The following is an 18,622-nucleotide window of genomic DNA, read 5'->3' on the forward strand; positions in this document are numbered from 1 at the left end:
ATGATGATGAGTGTCACGGATCATCACATTCATCAAAGTTAAGTGTAGCGTATATCTTTTAGATTTCCCAACAGAATCTTCGTGGTATAAGCTAGATAGATGGCGGCATTCATGAGGATCCGGAAAGTCTAAACCTTGTCTGTGGTATTCCAAGTAGGATTCTGGGATTGAATGACTGTGACGAGCTTCAAACTCGCGATTGCTGGGCGTGATGACAAGCGCAAAAGGATCAATGGATCCTATTCCAACATGATCGAGAACCAACAGCTGATTAGCCGTGCTGTGACAGAGCATAGGAACGTTTTCACTGAGAGGATGGGATGTAGCCACTGACAACGGTGATGCCCTACATACAGCTTGCCATGGAAAGGAGTAAGAAGGATTGGATGAATGTAATAGGAAATTAGAGATTCAAGAGGAGCACAGCATCTCCATACACTTATCTGAAATTCCCACTATTAATTTACATAAGTATTTCTATCCCTTTTATTTTCTTTTTATTATTAATTTCAAAACCCATAAACATTTAATCTGCCAAACTGAGATTTACAAGGTGACCATAGCTTGCTTCATACCAACAATCTCTGTGGGATCGACCCTTACTCACGTAAGGTATTACTTGGATGACCCAGTACACTTGCTGGTTAAGTTGAACGGAGTTGTGAACCATGGTATTGGCATCATGTTTTTGGCGCCATTGCCAGGGAATGAAAAGCAATGAATTTTGCAAAATGGAATAACACATGAATAACAATTTCGTCCACCAAGTTTTTGGCGCCGTTGCCGGGGATTGTTCGAGTATGGACAACTAACAGTTCATCTTGTTGCTCAGATTAGGTAATTTTCTTTTCAAAAACCTTTTTCAAAAATTTCTTTTCTTTTTCGTTTTTCCTAACTTTGTTTTCGAAAAAAAATTAATAAAAATCCAAAAAAATCATAAAATCATAAAAACCAAAAATATTTTGTGTTTCTTGTTTGAGTCTTGAGTCAATTTTTAAGTTTGGTGTCAATTGCATGCTTTTAAAATTTTTCATGCATTTTTCGAAAATTTCATGCATTCATAGTGTTCTTCATGATCTTCAAGTTGTTCTTGATAAGTCCTCTTGTTTGATCTTGATGTTTTCTTGTTTTGTGTTGTTTGTTGTTTTTCATATGCATTTTTTGTTTGCTAGAGTCCATGCATTAAAGATTTCTAAGTTTGGTGTCTTGCATGTTTTCTTTGCATCAAAAATTTTTCAAAAATATGTTCTTGATGTTCATCATGATCTTCAAAGTGTTCTTGGTGTTCATCTTGACAATCATAGTGTTCTTGCATGCATCATGTGTTTTGATCCAAAATTTTTAAGTTTTGGGTCATGATTGTGTTTTTCTCTCTCATAATTAAAAATTCAAAAATAAAAAAATTATCTTTTCCTTATTTCCCTCCAAATTTTCGAAATTTTGGGTTGACTTGGTCAAAAATTTTAAAAATTAGTTGTTTCTTACAAGTCAAGTCAAAATTTTCAAAAATTTTAAAAATCTTATCTTTTAAAAATATTTTTCAAAAATCATATCTCTTCCATTTTTTCTTATTTTCGAAAATTTTAAAAATTATTTTTCAAAATATTTTTCTTATCTTTATATCATATTTTCGAAAATATGCTAACAATTAATGTGATTGATTCAAAAATTTGAAGTTTGTTACTTTCTTGTTAAGAAAGGTTCAATCTTTAAATTCTAGAATCTTATCTTGTAGTTTCTTGTTAGTTAAGTCATTTTAAAAATTAAATCTTTTTCAAAATATCTTTCTCTTAAAATTTTTATCTTATCCTTTTCAAAATTTTATCTTTTTCAAAATTTGATTTCAAAATATCTTATCTAACTTCTTATCTTCTTATCTTTTTCAAATTTGATTTTAATATCTTTTTCAACTAACTATTTGACTTTTTGTTTGTTTCTTATCTTTTTCAAAGCCACCTAACTACTTTTCCCTCTCTAATTTTCGAAAATATCTCACCCCTTTTTCAAAAATTCTTTTTAATTAACTAATTGTTTCATGTTTTAATTTTAATTACATTTTATCTCTAATTTTCGAAAATCACTAACCCCTTTTTAAAATTATTTTCGAATTCTCTTCCTCTTCTCTTCTTCTATTTAATTATTTAATTACTAACACTTCTCTTCACCTCTCTTCATCTAAAAATCCGAATTCCCTCTTCTACATTCTTCTCCCCTTTCTTTTTCTACTAACATAAAGGAATCTCTATACTGTGACATAGAGGATTCCTCTTCTTTTCTTGTTTTCTTCTCTTTCATATGAGCAGGAACAGGGAAAAAGGTACTCTTGTTAAAATTGATCCTGAACCTGAAAGGACTCTGAAAAAGGAAACTAAGAGAAACTAAATTACAACAATTCAGAAACAACCTTTCAGAAATTTTCGAACAAGAGAAGGAGATGGCAGCCGAAAATAATAATAATGCAAGGAGAATGCTTGGTGACTTCACAAAGCCAACGTCCAAGTTTGATGGAAGAAGCATCTCCAATCCTGCCATTGGAGCCAACAACTTTGAGCTGAAACCTCAGCTAGTTGCATTAATGCAACAAAACTGCAAGTTTTATGGACTTCCATCTGAAGATCCTTATCAGTTTTTAACTGAATTCTTGCAGATCTGTGAGACTGTAAAGACGAATGGAGTTGATCCTGAAGTCTACAGACTCATGCTTTTCTCTTTTGCTGTAAGAGACAGAGCTATAATATGGTTGAATTCACAACCCAAGGATAGCCTGGACTCCTGGGATAAGCTGGTCACTGCCTTCTTGGATAAATTCTTTCCTCCTCAAAAGTTGAGCAAGCTGAGAGTGGATGTTCAAACCTTCAAGCAAAAAGATGGTGAATCTCTCTATGAAGCTTGGGAAAGATACAAGTAGCTGACCAAAAGATGTCCATCTGACATGTTTTCAGAATGGACCATATTAGATATATTCTATTATGGTCTATCTGAATTTTCGAAAATGTCATTGGATCATTCTGCAGGTGGATCTATTCACCTAAAGAAAACGCCTGAAGAGGCTCAAGAACTCATTGACATAGTTGCAAACAACCAATTCATGTACACTTCTGAGAGGAATTTCGTGAATAATGGGATACCTCAGAAGAAAGGAGTTCTTGAAATTGATGCTCTGAATGCCATATTGGCTCAGAACAAAGTGTTGACTCAACAGGTCAACATGATCTCTCAAAATCTGAATGGATGGCAACATGCATCCAACAGTACTAGAGAGGCAGCTTCTGAAGAAGCTTATGATCCTGAGAACCCTGCCATGGCAGAGGTTAATTACATGGGTGAACCTTATGGAAACACCTATAACTCATCATGGAGAAATCATCCAAATTTCTCATGGAAGGATCAACAAAAGCCTCAACAAGGCTTTAACAATGGTGGACGTAATAGGTTGACCAATAGCAAGCCATATCCATCATCTTCTCAGCAACAGACAGAGAATTCTGAACAAAACACTTCTAATTTAGCCAATCTAGTCTCTGATCTGTCCAAGGCCACTTTCAGTTTCATGAGTGAAACAAGATCCTCCATTAGGAATCTAGAGGCACAAGTGGGCCAGCTGAGTAAGAAAGTCATTGAAACTCCTCCCAGTATTCTCCCAAGTAATACAGAAGAGAATCCAAAAGGAGAGTGCAAGGCCATTGATATAATCAATATGGCCGAATGCACAAGGGAGGAGGAGGACGAAAATCCTAGTGAGGAAGACCTCCTGGGACGTCCCTCAAGCAAGAAGGAGTTTCCTATTAAGGATCCAAAGGAATCTGAGGCTCATATAGAGACCATAGAGATTCCATTAAATCTCCTTCTGCCATTCATGAGCTCTGAAGACTATTCTTCCTCTGAAGAGGATGAAGATGTAACTGGAGAGCAAGTTGCTCAATACTTAGGAGCTATCATGAAGCTGAATGCCAAGTTGTTTGGTAATGAGACTTGGGAAAGTGAACCTCCCTTGCTCATTAGTGAACTGGATACCTGGATTCAGCAAATTTTACCTCAAAAGAAACAAGATCCTGGCAAGTTCTTAATACCTTGTACCATAGGCACCATGACCTTTGAAAAAGCTCTGTGTGATCTGGGATCAGGGATAAATCTTATGCCACTCTCTGTAATGGAGAAGCTGGGGATCATTGAGGTACAACCTGCCTTGTTCTCATTACAATTGGCAGACAAGTCATTGAGACAAGCTTATGGAATAGTAGAGGACGTGTTAGTAAAGGTTGAAGGCCTTTACATCCCTGTTGATTTCATAATCTTAGACACTAGGAAGGAAGAGGATGATTGCATCATCCTTGGAAGACCTTTCCTAGCCACAGCAGGAGCTGTGATAGATGTCAACAGAGGTGAATTAGTCCTTCAATTGAATGGGGACTACCTTGTGTTTAAGGCACATGGCCATCCCTCTGTGACAAAAGAGAGTAAGCATGAAGAACTTCTCTCAGTTCAGAGTCAGGAAGAGCCCCCACAGTCAAACTCTAAGTTTGGTGTTGGGAGGCCACAACCAAACTCTAAGTTTGGTGTTAAGACCCCATATCCAAACTCTAAGTTTGGTGTTAGGACTATACAACATTGACCTGATCACCTTGTGGCTCCATGAGAGCCAATGTCAAGCTATTGACATTAAAGAAGCGCTTGTTGGGAGGCAACCCAATTTTATTTATCTAATTTTTATTTTATTGTATTTTATTGTTATTTTGTGTTTTATTAGGTACATGATCATGAGGAGTCACGAAAAAATCATAAAAATTAAAAACAGAATAAAAAACAGCAGAAGAAAAAAATTACACCCTGGAGGAAGCACAGGCTGGCGTTCAACGCCAGTAAAATGCATCTGGCTGGCGTTCAATGCCATAACAGAGCATCATTCTGGCGCTGAACGCCAGAAACAAGCAACATTCTGGCGCTGAACGCCAGGAATGTGCCTAGAGAAGAAAAGCTGGCGCTGAACGCCAGTAACAAGCATGAAACTGGCGTTCAACGCCAGAAACATGCTTTACATGGGCGTTGAACACCCAAAATGTGCACCACACGGCGTTTAAATGCCAGAATGGTGTGCAAAGGCAATTTACATGCCTATTTGGTGCAGGGATGGAATTCCTTGACACCTCAGGATCTGTGGACCCCACAAGATCACCTCAGGATCTATGGACCCCACAGGATCCCCACCTACCATATTCCCATCTTACCTCCTAATCCCAGTTTTTGTGATTACTCTTCCCCATGTCACACTTCCCAACACTCTTCACCAATCACCTCCGTTCCTCTTCCCAATCACCCCCTTCACCACTCACATCCATCCACTCTTCCCCATAAACCCCACCTACCTTCAAAAATTCAAAACCATTTTCCCACCCATTCCCACCCTAAATGGCCAAATACACACTACCCCCTCTCCCTATATATACCCTTCCATTCTACTTCATTTTCACAACACACAACCCCCTCTTCCATACCTTGACCGAACCTACACTTCTCCTTCTCCTCCATATTCTTTTCTTCTTCTTCTTCTCTTCTTTCTTCTCTTGCTCGAGGGCGAGCAATATTTTAAGTTTGGTGTGGTAAAAGCATAAGCTTTTTTGTTTTTCCATTACCATCAATGGCACCTAAGGCTGGAGAATCCTCTAGAAAAGGAAAAGGGAAGACAAAAGCTTCCACCTCCGAGTCATGGGAGATGGAAAGATTCATCTCCAAGAGCCATCAAGACCACTTCTATGATGTTGTGGCAAAGAAGAAAGTGATCCCTGAGGTCCCTTTCAAGCTCAAGAAAAATGAGTATCCGGAAATCCGACATGAAATCCGAAGAAGATGTTGGGAAGTCTTAACCAACCCCATGCAACAAGTCAGAATCTTAATGGTTCAAGAGTTCTATGCCAATGCATGGATCACTAGGAACCATGATCAAAGTATGAACCCGAGTCCAAAGAATTATCTCACAATGGTTCGGGGGAAATACTTAGATTTTAGTCCGAAAAATGTGAGGTTGGCATTCCACTTGCCCATGATGCAAGGAGATGAACGCCCCTACACTAGAAGGGTCAACTTTAATCAAAGGTTGGACCAAGTCCTAATGGACATATGTGTAGAAGGAGCTCAGTGGAGAAGAGACTCCAAAGGCAAGCCAGTTCAACTAAGAAGACTGGACCTCAAGCCTGTGGCTAGAGGATGGTTGGAGTTCATACAACGCTCCATCATTCCCACTAGCAACCGATCTGAAGTTACTGTGGATTGGGCCATCATGATTCATAGCATCATGATTAGAGAGGAAGTAGAAGTTCATGAGGTCATCTCCAATGAAATCTACAAAATAGCCGACAAGCCCTCACCTATGGCACGGCTAGCTTTCCCTCACCTTATTTGCCATCTGTGTTACTCAGCTGGAGTTATCATAGAAGGAGACATCCTCATTGAAGAGGATAAGCCTATTACCAAGAAGAGGATGGAGCAAGCAAGAGAGACCCTTCACGGTTCTCAAGAGATGCATGAGGAAGCTCATCATCAAGAAATCCCTGAGATGCCTCAAGGGATGCACTTTCCTCCCAACAACTATTGGGAACAACTCAACACTTCCTTAGAAGATTTGAACCACAATGTTGAACAATTAAAGGTGGAACATCATGAGCACTCCATCATTCTCCAAGAAATAAGAGAAGATCAAAGAGCAATGAGGGAGGAGCAACAAAGGCAAGGAAGGGACATAGAAGAGCTTAAGGACATTGTTGGTCCTTCAAGAAGAAGACACCACTAAAGGTGGATTCATTCCTTGTTCTTATTTTCTTTCTGCTTTTCGGTTTTTTATGTTGAGTTTATCTATGTTTTGTGTCTCTACTTCATGATCATTAGTATGTAGTAACCATGCCTTAAAGCTATGAATAAAATCCATTAATCCTTCACCTCTCTTAAAAGAAAAATGTTTTAATTCAAAAGAACAAGAAGTACATGAATTTCGAATTTATCCTTGAATTTAGTTTAATTATATTGATGTGGTGATAATACTTTTTGTTTTCTGAATGAATGATTGAACAGTGCATATGTCTTTTGATATTGTTGTTTATGAATGTTAAAACTGTTGGCTCTTGAAAGAATGATGAACAAAGAGAAATGTTATTGACAATCTGAAAAATCATGAAATTAATTCTTGAAGCAAGAAAAAGCAGTGAAAAACAAAAGCTTGCGAAAAAAAATAGAAAAAAAATTGGCGAAAAAAAAGTAGCAAAGAAAAAGAAAAAGCAAGCAGAAAAAGCCAATAGCCCTTAAAACCAAAAGGCAAGGGTAAAAAGGATCCAAGGCTTTGAGCATCAATGGATAGGAGGGCCCAAGGAAATAAAATCCAGGCCTAAGCGGCTAAATCAAGCTATCCCTAACCATGTGCTTGTGTCATGAAGGTCCAAGTGAAAAGCTTGAGACTGAGTGGTTAAAGTCGTGATCCAAAGCAAAAAGAGTGTGCTTAAGAGCTCTGGACACCACTAACTGGGGACTCTAGCAAAGCTGAGTCACAATCTGAAAAGGTTCACCCAGTTATGTGTCTGTGGCATTTATGTATCTGGTGGTAATACTGGAAAACAAAGTGCTTAGGGCCACGGCCAAGACTCATAAGTAGCTGTGTTCAAGAATCAACATGCTTAACTAGGAGAATCAATAACACTATCCGAAATTCTAAGTTCCTAGAGAAGCCAATCATTCTAAACTTCCAAGGAAAAAGTGAGATGCCAAAACTGTTCAGAAGCAAAAAGCTATAAGTCCCGCTCATCTAATTATAATTAATATTCATTGATATTTTGGAATTTATAGTATATTCTCTTCTTTTTATCCTATTTGATTTTCAGTTGCTTGGGGACAAGCAACAATTTAAGTTTGGTGTTGTGATGAGCGGATAATTTATACGCTTTTTGGCATTGTTTTAGGTAGTTTTTAGTAAGTTCAAGCTACTTTTAGGGATGTTTTCATTAGTTTTTATGTTAAATTCACATTTCTGGACTTTACTATGAGTTTTTGTGTTTTTCTGTAATTTCAGGTAATTTCTGGCTGAAATTGAGGGGCTTGAGCAAAACTCTGAAAAAGGCTGACAAAAGGACTGCTGATGCTGTTGGAATCTGACCTTCCTGCACTCAAAATAGATTTTCTGGAGCTACAGAACTCCAAATGGCGCGCCCTCAACGGCGTTGGAAAGTAAACATCCAGAGCTTTCCAACAATATATAATAGTCCATACTTTATTCGGAAATTGACGACGTAACTTGGCGTTGAACGCCAAGTACATGCTGCTGTCTGGACTTAAACGCCAGAAACACGTCATGATCCGGAGTTGAACGCCCAAAACACGTTATAACTTGGAGTTCAACTCTAAGAAAAGCCTCAGCTCGTGGATAGATCAAGCTCAGCCCAAGCATACACCAAGTGGGCCCCGGAAGTGGATTTATGCATCAAATTACTTACTCATGTAAACCCTAGTAGCTAGTTTAGTATAAATAAGACTTTTTACTAATGTATTAGTCATCTTTTGATCACTTTAGATCTAAGGAACATCTTGGGACGATTAGTTCTCAGATCATGGGGGCTGGCCATTCGGCCATGCCTGAACCTTTCACTTATGTATTTTCAACGGTGGAGTTTCTACACACCATAGATTAAGGGTGTGGAGCTCTGCTGTACCTCAAGTTTCAATACAATTATTATTACTTTCTATTCGATTCTCTTTTATTCTTATTCCAAGATATACGTTGCACAACACTTTAATGAATGTGATGATCTGTGACACTCATCATCATTCTCACCTATGAACGTGCGTGACTGACAACCACTTCCGTTCTACCTTAGGCCGAGTGCATATCTCTTAGATTCCCCAACAGAATCTTCGTGGTATAGGTTAGATAGATGGCGGCATTCATGAGGATCCAGAAAGTCTAAACCTTGTCTGTGGTATTCCGAGTAGGATTCCGGGATTGAATGATTGTGACGAGCTTCAAACTCCTGAAGGCTGGGCGTGATGACAAACGCAAAAGAATCAAGGGATTCTATTCCAACCTGATTGAGAACCGACAGATGATTAGCCGTGCTGTGACAGAGCATAGGACCATTTTCACTGAGAGGATGGGATGTAGCCATTGACAACGGTGATGCCCTACATACAGCTTGCCATGGAAAGGAGTAAGAAGGATTGGATGAAAGCAATGAGAAAGTAGAGATTCAAGAGGAGCACAGCATCTCCATACGCCTATCTGAAATTCCCACTATTGATTTACATAAGTATTTCTATCCCTTTTTATTTTCTTTTTATTATTAGTTTTCGAACTCATCATAAACCAATTTAATCTGCCTAACTGAGATTTACAAGGTGACCATAGCTTGCTTCATACCAACAATCTCTGTGGGATCGACCCTTACTCACGTAAGGTTTATTACTTGGACGACCCAGTGCACTTGCTGGTTAGTTGTGCGGAGTTGTGAGTTGAATTTTAGACACCGTGATATTAAGCACCAAGTTTTTAGAGCCATTACCGGAGATTGTTTCGAGATACAAAGAGTATGTGATCACAATTTCGTCCACCAACAAGCAACAGTTTAAGTTTGGTGTTGTGATGCGTGAGCATCTTGTCTATCTTTTCCTAGTGAATTTGCATCTAATTTGTTTAGTTTAATTAAGAATTAATTATATTTTAGCCACTATGGATGCTATTTTGAGTTTTGTGCAATTTTATTTATTTTAGGAAGCATTCGGATGGATTTGATGAAGTTTCTACAGAGAAAGAGAAGGAACCAAAGAGATAACCAGCGAGGACCCACGCAGACGCATGGCTCACACGACCGCGCGGAATGGAGAAATCGCAATGACGCGATCGCGTGCCTGACGCGAACGCGTGGACTGGAATCTGAACAAATGACGCGAGCGCGTGGATGACGCGGACGCGTCACATGCGCGATCTGTAATAATACAAAAAATACTGGGGGCAATTTCTGGGCTGTTTCGACCCAGTTTCAAGCCCAGAAAACACAAATTAGAAGCCGCAGAATGGACAAATCAAGTGGTCCCCACCCATCAACTGAAGATCTGTTAATTAATTCGAATTTAAATTCAAATCTTATCTTTTAGGAAAAGATAATATTTTTAAATTTAGATCATTAGATTTTAAAATTATTAGGATTAGTTATAAATAGGAATTTAGATGCCATCAGATTAGAACATAACTGACAATCCTAATTTTCTCTCTTTTCCATGAGCAACTAATCCTCCACTGTTAAGGTTAGGAGCTCTGTCTATTTTCATGGATTGATTCGTTTGATCTTTTTAATTTAATTCATGTCTTGATTTATATTTCAATTATTGTTTTTGTTCTTTATTTTATGAATATGGGTGGAACGAAAGTATGACCCATGTTCTAATTAAGTTCTTGTAAAACTTGGAAAAGCTCTTTACTTGAACAATAGCTTGAAAACATATTATACTGAATTTCCAATTGTTTGTATTTAACGGGATACGTGACATATAATTCCTTTATTTTTGGATAATTTGGATTCTTTTGGCATATAAACTAGAAATTGATCATCACCCTCTAATTGGAATTTATTGACCAAGGAATTGGCAGTTAATGAATTTTAGAGGAGACAAGGAAGGCCTAAGGAATTAGGGCCTAGTCACATATAGTGAAATTAAATCTTGCATGATTAAATTAATTAGTAATAAAAGTTAATCCGGAAAAATAAGATAACTCTGAAACTTTAACTATCTTCTTTATATTTTATTCCCAACTTATTTATTTGTCTATCCTTTTGATATTCTGAGTTCGAACTTAAACCTTTTGAACATCTCAAAACCAATTTCTGCTTGCCTAACTAAGCCAATCAATCAATCATTGTTGCTTGATCCATCAATCCTCGTGGGATCGACCTATACTCACGTAAGGTATTACTTGGTACGACCCGGTGCACTTGCCGGTTAGTAATGTGGGTTGTAAAATACCATATCAGCAACCCAGCCATTAACAAAGCTTATTTGTTAAATAAATGATAATTTTATAGGTTTATATTATTTATCTTCAAGGTAAAATAGCAATTGTATGAGTTCACAGAGTTACAGAAGGATTCAGAGGATAAAACAGCATAAAGTAGCTCACTGGTGCGAAAAATGCCAGTAAAAGCTATTTTGGGCGTCAAACGCCCAAAAGACGCATTTACTGGGCATTTTACGCCAGTAGGGATAGCCATTTGGGCGTTAAACGTCAGAATGGATACCATTCTAGGCGTTTAACGCCAGATTTGCAGCATCCTGGGCGTTCAGAAAAATGCCCAGTGATAAAGGATTTTCTGGCATTTAACGCCAGCCAGAAGCTACAACTGGGCGTTAAATGCCCAGGAGAAGCAACAGATGGGCATTAAACACCCAAAACATGCAGCAGTTGGGCGTTTAATGCCAGGATTGTGGGGAGAAGGTAACTTCTTTTTCACTTCAAATTTTTTCCATTTTTCATGTTTCAATTCATGATTTCTTGTATAAACATGTTACAAACTCTCATCTTTTAACTTCAATTTCGAAAATTTTAATCCTAAACATATTTCTTAATTTTTCTTCAATATCTTTTCAAACCTTTTTCAAAACTCATTTATCTTTTTGAATTCTTTTCAAACATTTTTAAATTCTTCTCAAATCTTTTTAAACTCATCATATCTTCTTTTTAAAATTCAGATTTATCTGTTTCAAATATCTTTCATATCTTTTCAATTTTAAATTACATCTTTTTCTTATCATACTTATCTTTTACAAATCATATCTTCTATCATATATTTTTCAAAAATATTCGAAAACCCACCCCCTTCCCTTTAAATCCATGTTCGGCCTCCCTCCTCTCCTCCACAATTCAAACTTGGATCTCCCTCTATCCCTCTCCTTTCCTTTCTTTTGCTTGAGGATAAGCAAACTTCTAAGTTTGGTGTGTTTATCCGTGATCACTAAACCAATACCCACTAAGATCATGGCTCTTAAGGGAAAACAAACCACTCCAAGAGGCAAGAAAGAGAATATTCTAAAACCACTTTGGAATCAAGGGAAGTTCTTAACCAAAGAACATTCAGACCATTACTACAAAATAATGGGTCTAAGGTCAGTGATCCCGGAAGTTAAATTCGATCTGAAAGACGACGAATATCCGGAGATCTAAGAGCAAATTCGAAATAGGAGCTGGGAAATCCTAGCTAATCCTAAAACAAAGGTGGAAAGAAACATGGTTCAGGAATTCTACTCTAATCTGTGGCAAACAGACAGGCAGAGAATAGATGAAACCGCCTTCTATGACTATCGAACTCTGGTCAGAGGGAAGATTGTTCACCTCCACCCTGACAAAATAAGAAAGATCTTCAAGCTGCCTCAACTGAAAGATGACCCAGACTCCTTTAATAGGAGAATGATGACAACAAATAAGGGCTTGGACGAAATTATAGAGGACATATGCCTCCCTGGAACCAAGTGCATAACCAACACAAAGGGTGTCCCAAACAAACTCAAGAGGAGAAATCTCAAACCAGTCGCCAGAGGCTGGCTGGACTTTATTGGGCGTTCTATATTGCCCACTAGCAACCGCTTTAAAGTCACCATCAAAAGAGCAGTAATGATCCATTGTATTATGTTGGGAAAAGAAGTGGAAGTTCATCAGCTAATCTCTTGTGAACTTTACACAATTACAAACAAGAACTCCAAAGATGTCAAATTGGCTTATCCAAGCTTAATCTCTATGCTATGTAAAGATGCTGGGGTAAAGATGGGAGTAAATGAGTATATCTCAGTTGAGCAACCAATCACCAAAAAGTTAATAGAAGGACAACAAGTGCAGGACGACCCCATCAAGAGGAAAGCACAGGAGTTCCTCCCGGAAATCCCTCAAATTGAATACTGGGAGCGTCTTGAAGCATCTATTACCAAGTTACAAGAAGCTATGGACCAACTAAAGGAAGAACAGAAAAATCAAAATAGCATGCTTTGCAAACTGCTTGGGGAACAAGAAGAACAAGGGCATGAACTGAAGCGTCAGAAGCTATCTCTTGAAGGGCCAAGCACCCCACAGACTAAAGGAGCATCCACTTCCCAAAATAAAGTTTGTTGAGTCCTAATCTTAGCCTTAACTCTGTGAAAATTGTTCTTATCAGGAATTTACCTTAGAAGTTATATATGAGTAGTAGTAATTAGTATCTCTACTTTGATTTTATCTCCAATTAAGCTATAATTTATTTTTCTCATCATCATCAAACATGAATAAAATACCAGATTTTTAGAATAAGGAGGCAATATTTTTTCGAATTTTTAATAAGAAAAATTCTAATTATTTATATGTGGTGGCAATACTTTTTGTCTTCTGAATGAATGCCTGAACAGTGCATATTTTTTATATTGAATTTTATGAATGTTAAAATTGTTGGCTCTTGAAAGAATGATGAACAAGAGAAATGTTATTGATGATCTGAAAAATCATGAAATTGATTCTTGAAGCAAGAAAAAGCAGTGAAAAAAAAAGGAGCAGCAGAAAAAGCCAATAGCCCTTTAAACCAAAAGGCAAGGTCAAAAAGGATCCACGGCTTTGAGCATCAATGGAAAGAAGGGCCTAAAGGAATAAAATCATGGCCTAAGTGGCTAAATCAAGCTGTCCCTAACCATGTGCTTGTGTCATGAAAGTCCAGGTAAAAAGCTTGAGACTGAGTGGTTAAAGTCGTGATCCAAAGCAAAAGAGTGTGCTTAAGAACTCTGGACACCTCTAATTGGGAACTTTAGCAAAGCTAAGTCACAATCTGAAAAGGTTCACCCAGTTATGTGTCTGTGGCATTTATGTATCCGATGGTAATACTGGAAAACAAAGTGCTTAGGGCCACGGCCAAGACTCATAAAGTAGCTGTGTTCAAGAATCCACATGCTAAACTAGGAGAATCAATAATACTATCTGAATTCTGAGTTCCTATGGATGCCAATCATTCTAAATTTCAAAGGATAAAGTGAGATGCCAAAACTGTTTTGAAGCAAAAAGCTACTAGTCCCGCTCATCTAATTAGAATCTGAGCTTCACTTAAAACTCTAAGATATTTTTGCTTCTTGATTTCTTGTTATCCTATTTTATTTATCTAGTTGCTTGGGGACAAGCAACAGTTTAAGTTTGGTGTTGTGATGAGCGGATATTTTATATGCTTTTTGGAGGTAATTTCATGTAGTTTTTAGTATATTTTAGTTAGTTTTTAGTATATTTTTATTAGTTTTTAGGCAAAATTCATATTTCTAGACTTTACTATGAGTTTGTGTGTTTTTTTGTGATTTCAGGTATTTTTTGGCTGAAATTGAGGGAGCTGAGCAAAAATCTGATTCAGGCTGAAAAAGGACTGCTGATGCTGTTGGATTCTGACCTCCCTGCACTTGGAATGGAATTTTCAGAGCTACAGAAGTCCAATTGGGGCGCTCTTAACTGGGTTAGAAAGTAGACATCCAGGGCTTTCCAGAAATATATAATAGTCCATACTTTGCTTGAAGACAAATGACATAAACTGGCGTTTAACGCCAGTTCCATGTTCCATTTTGGCGTTAAACGCCAAAAACAAGTTGCAAATTGGAGTTAAACGCCCAAAACAGGTTACAACCTGACGTTTAACTCCAGAAACAGCCCAGGCACGTGAAAAGTTCAAGTCTCATCCCCAGCACACACCAAGTGGGCCCTAGAAGTGGATTTCTGCACTATCTATCTTAGTTTACTCATTTTCTGTAAACCTAGGTTACTAGTTTAGTATTTAAACAACTTTTAGAGATTTATTCTATACCTCATGACATTTTTAGATCTGAACTTTGTACTCTTTGATGGCATGAGTCTCTATTGTTGGGGCTGAGGAGCTCTGCTGTGTCTCGATGGATTAATGCAATTACTTCTGTTTTCCATTCAAACACGCTTGTTTCTATCTAAGATATTCATTCACACTTCAATATGATGAATGTGATGATCCATGACACTCATCACCATTCTCAACCTATGAACGCGTGCCTGACACCCACCTCCGTTCTACATTAGATTGAATGAGTATCTCTTGGATTCCTTAATCAGAGTTTTCGTGGTATAAGCTAGAATCCATTGGCAGCATTCTTGAGAATCTGGAAAGTCTAAACCTTGTTTGTGGTATTTGGAGTAGGATTCAGGGATTGAATGACTGTGATGAGCTTCAAACTCACAAGGGTTGGGCGTAGAGACAGACGCAAAAGGATCAATGGATCCTATTCCAGCATGAGTGAGAACCGACAAATGATTAGCCATGCGGTGACAGCGCACCTGGACCATTTTCACTGAGAGGACGGATGGTAGCCATTGACAACGGTGATCCACCAACACACAGCTTGCCATAGGAGGAACCTTGCGTGCATGAAGAAGAAGACAGGGGGAAAGCAGAGATTCAGAAGACAAAGCATCTCCAGAACTCCAACATATTCTCCATTACTGCATAACAAGTATTATTTAATTCATGCTCTCTTGTTCATTTGCAAGTCAACTGATAATTATAATTGATATCCTGACTAAGAGTTACAAGATAACCATAGCTTGCTTCAAGCCAACAATCTCCGTAGGATCGACCCTTACTCACGTAAGGTATTACTTGGACGACCCAGTGCACTTGCTGGTTAGTGGTACGAGTTGTGAAAAGTGTGATTTACAATTTCGTGCACCACTTACCCCATCGAATTTTGCATGCAAGTATGAGGACCAGTGTATCTCCTAACCTCCAACTTTTCTTGCTTTCGGCGATACCATATGAGCATACTCCAATTACAACCTGATCTGAACTGGATACATTGTGCATTGTACCTCAACTGATCACTCTCTACTATTTTGTACTCCGCAGCACTCTGATGGGCTATACTGTTTAACTGCCAACATGACTTCTTTCTTGTTTTTAAATTGTTATCCAATCTAAAACTCTTTGCTTGGATCCTCTTTAGGGCCTCCCTGGGTAAACGACCAATCCGAAGTCATTGCATCGAGATTCAACCTCGTGAAATGATCCGGCCGGTTATATAGTCGAGAAATGGCAGGCAGTGTCAGAGCAATTTGTGTGTCACCGTAGTAATTCATCTCTTTTTTCTCGTCACCATCATCAGGAATTTCAGGTGGTTCTTCGTCAACATCTTTTCCGTCATCGGGGTTAACTTCATATTGATCCATCATCGGATCTCTGATAGCAGAACCATCATGACTTTCAACTCCATCATCCATTAAGTCAACATTACAAATTTCAATATTAGACCCCTCCTGACTACCCTCACGTGGCATATTTAGGTCCACCATCATCCTTCTGATAGTTCGTCTACCAGCTCCACTCAACGGACTATCATCGACAGTATCTGCAGATAATCCTCGGCCACCCAACTCAACTAAAAACACGAATAATTCCGACAGATGAATATTTGTCCATTGGTTGTGCCATGACCTTATAAGTCGTACATCCTCGTCGTCGCACAAACGGTATCTAATTCAAAACAATAGAAATATTTCTCACAATCGTAGTCTAATAAATATACTAGTAACAGAGAGAATACAATTGTAATATACCTTTTATAAAACAAACTGCCATCTACTTCGGTCGGATATCTGTAGTAAAATTTTTCACCCTTTTTGCCTCTTGCTGCCCGATGGAATGCAATATCAAATTCTTCAGAGTTGTTAAATTGTTGACTTCCGGTGTCATATAGGTAATTATCGATTGCTTCGATCTAAAAACGATAGAACCTTCTTTGTTATACACTATTTCACTACCACAATGAATAGATAACAATGGATTCCTTGACATCGTAGAAAAAATGTCAATAGTGAAAAAGAAAATGAACAACGAATTTGTGCCTCTCTGATCCGCTCTCCAACAAACATGCTTTTATTTTGAAAACCTAACATAGAGTTTGCTAAGAGTGTTCGAACTATATATAAATGAGTTAATGTCCAAAATGGTCCTTGAAATTCCCAACTCGCTTCAGATTAGTCCTCCATTTTTTAAAATGACCAAATACATCTCTGACTCTCGAAATCGTGAATCTCCGTTAATCCAAAAGTTACCAGACGTTATAACACTGCTGATGTGTGCAGTTAAATGCTTAGTTGGCAATTTGAAAAGTGACACCGTTTAAGGGGAACAGGCCAAACGATGCCGTTTGCTATCAAAAACACTTTCTTCTCTTCTGCATCATCTCTTCATCTCCTTCAACTCGCAGTTGTCGAGCTTCACAAGTGCCCCTCCGTGGCACTCCCAGTTGTATTCAGTGAAGCAAGTTTTGCATGAAGTATCATTGTATTCGCACATTGCAAAAGGTGAAAGGTGAGTGTTTAGGTTTTTGTTATCTCTCACTATCACTCTTTTTGATACAAATCTTGAATGTGTGGATGTAATTTATATTGAGATAAATCGCTCCAATGATGTTCAAAACATTATAGTGATAGAAAAAGAAAAAAGAATAAAGGAATAAAGGGAGTTATTGGTAAAGTGAAGCATAAAAAAGATGGGGATTTCAATTCTGTTATTGTGGCTTTTTATTTGAGCAATGCTTTGTATGAATTTAAGTTCATGGAGGACAAAATTGATGAGACATTGTGCCAAAAATGGATGTTGATGAGGTTGCAAGCTTCAACGAAGCTATTAACTATGACTACTACTTCCAGTTTTACTTGGATTACCTTCTATTTTGGGAGTTTATTGGGAAGTTTGAGGAGGATTATTGGAGTCCTGCTAAGGGAGGGACAAAATATTACTTTTTTATGCATGTTCAATTTGATATTCTTTTAATGGAGACCAAGTCATAGAAATGAATGTATTTGGTGATCCAAATGGTGCCATTGATATAAGTAATGATGTTGATGTTGATGTTGATTTAAGTTCACTTATTCAATTACCTGAAATGCAACTGCACTGCATTTTGAGAATAGGATGGATATATATTCAAAAATTTCTTTGCTGTTCAGGTACTTATCAGCATCCTTCTATGGCTAGTTTGTTGGAAATGAATGGGTAATTTCATATACAATTAACATGAAAAATAAATGATGTCTCATTATATTTTTTTATCAACATCCTATGTCTATTGTGTTACTTGATTATGATTCCAGAAAAAGAGTGTTAATTTAGCAGTAATTCTTTACATTAGACTAGTTTTTGTCATAGCCTCTATCTTCAATATTATTGCAATATTTTATGGTGCCACAACTGCTCTCACGTTTTACTCCATTATTGTGATTCTTGTTATATTCATAGTCCTTGCTATCCCCTTGCTCGTGTTTGATGGAGTTGTTGGATACGACTTTAGAATTGAGTTTTAAAACCCTTCTTCCACAAAGAGATATTCTAGGAAGATTCAGCAATTTGCTTGATATAGGAAAATACCATTTCAAATGTTTATTGGCGATCTTGTGTCATTTAGTGCAATTGTCCTGTAGTTACATCAGAAATATGCTAGTATGTAGGACTATAAAATATACACTCTTTCTAGCATTTTGTTCATCACATTTATCGCTGCCATTGTCATAATTGCATTGGTCAATATTGGCCTCACATAAATTCAATTATTTGTGAAAGACCATGAATGGTGGTGGAGGTAA

Source organism: Arachis stenosperma, chromosome 9, assembly GCF_014773155.1.
Source record: "Arachis stenosperma cultivar V10309 chromosome 9, arast.V10309.gnm1.PFL2, whole genome shotgun sequence".
Lineage (NCBI taxonomy): Eukaryota > Viridiplantae > Streptophyta > Magnoliopsida > Fabales > Fabaceae > Arachis > Arachis stenosperma.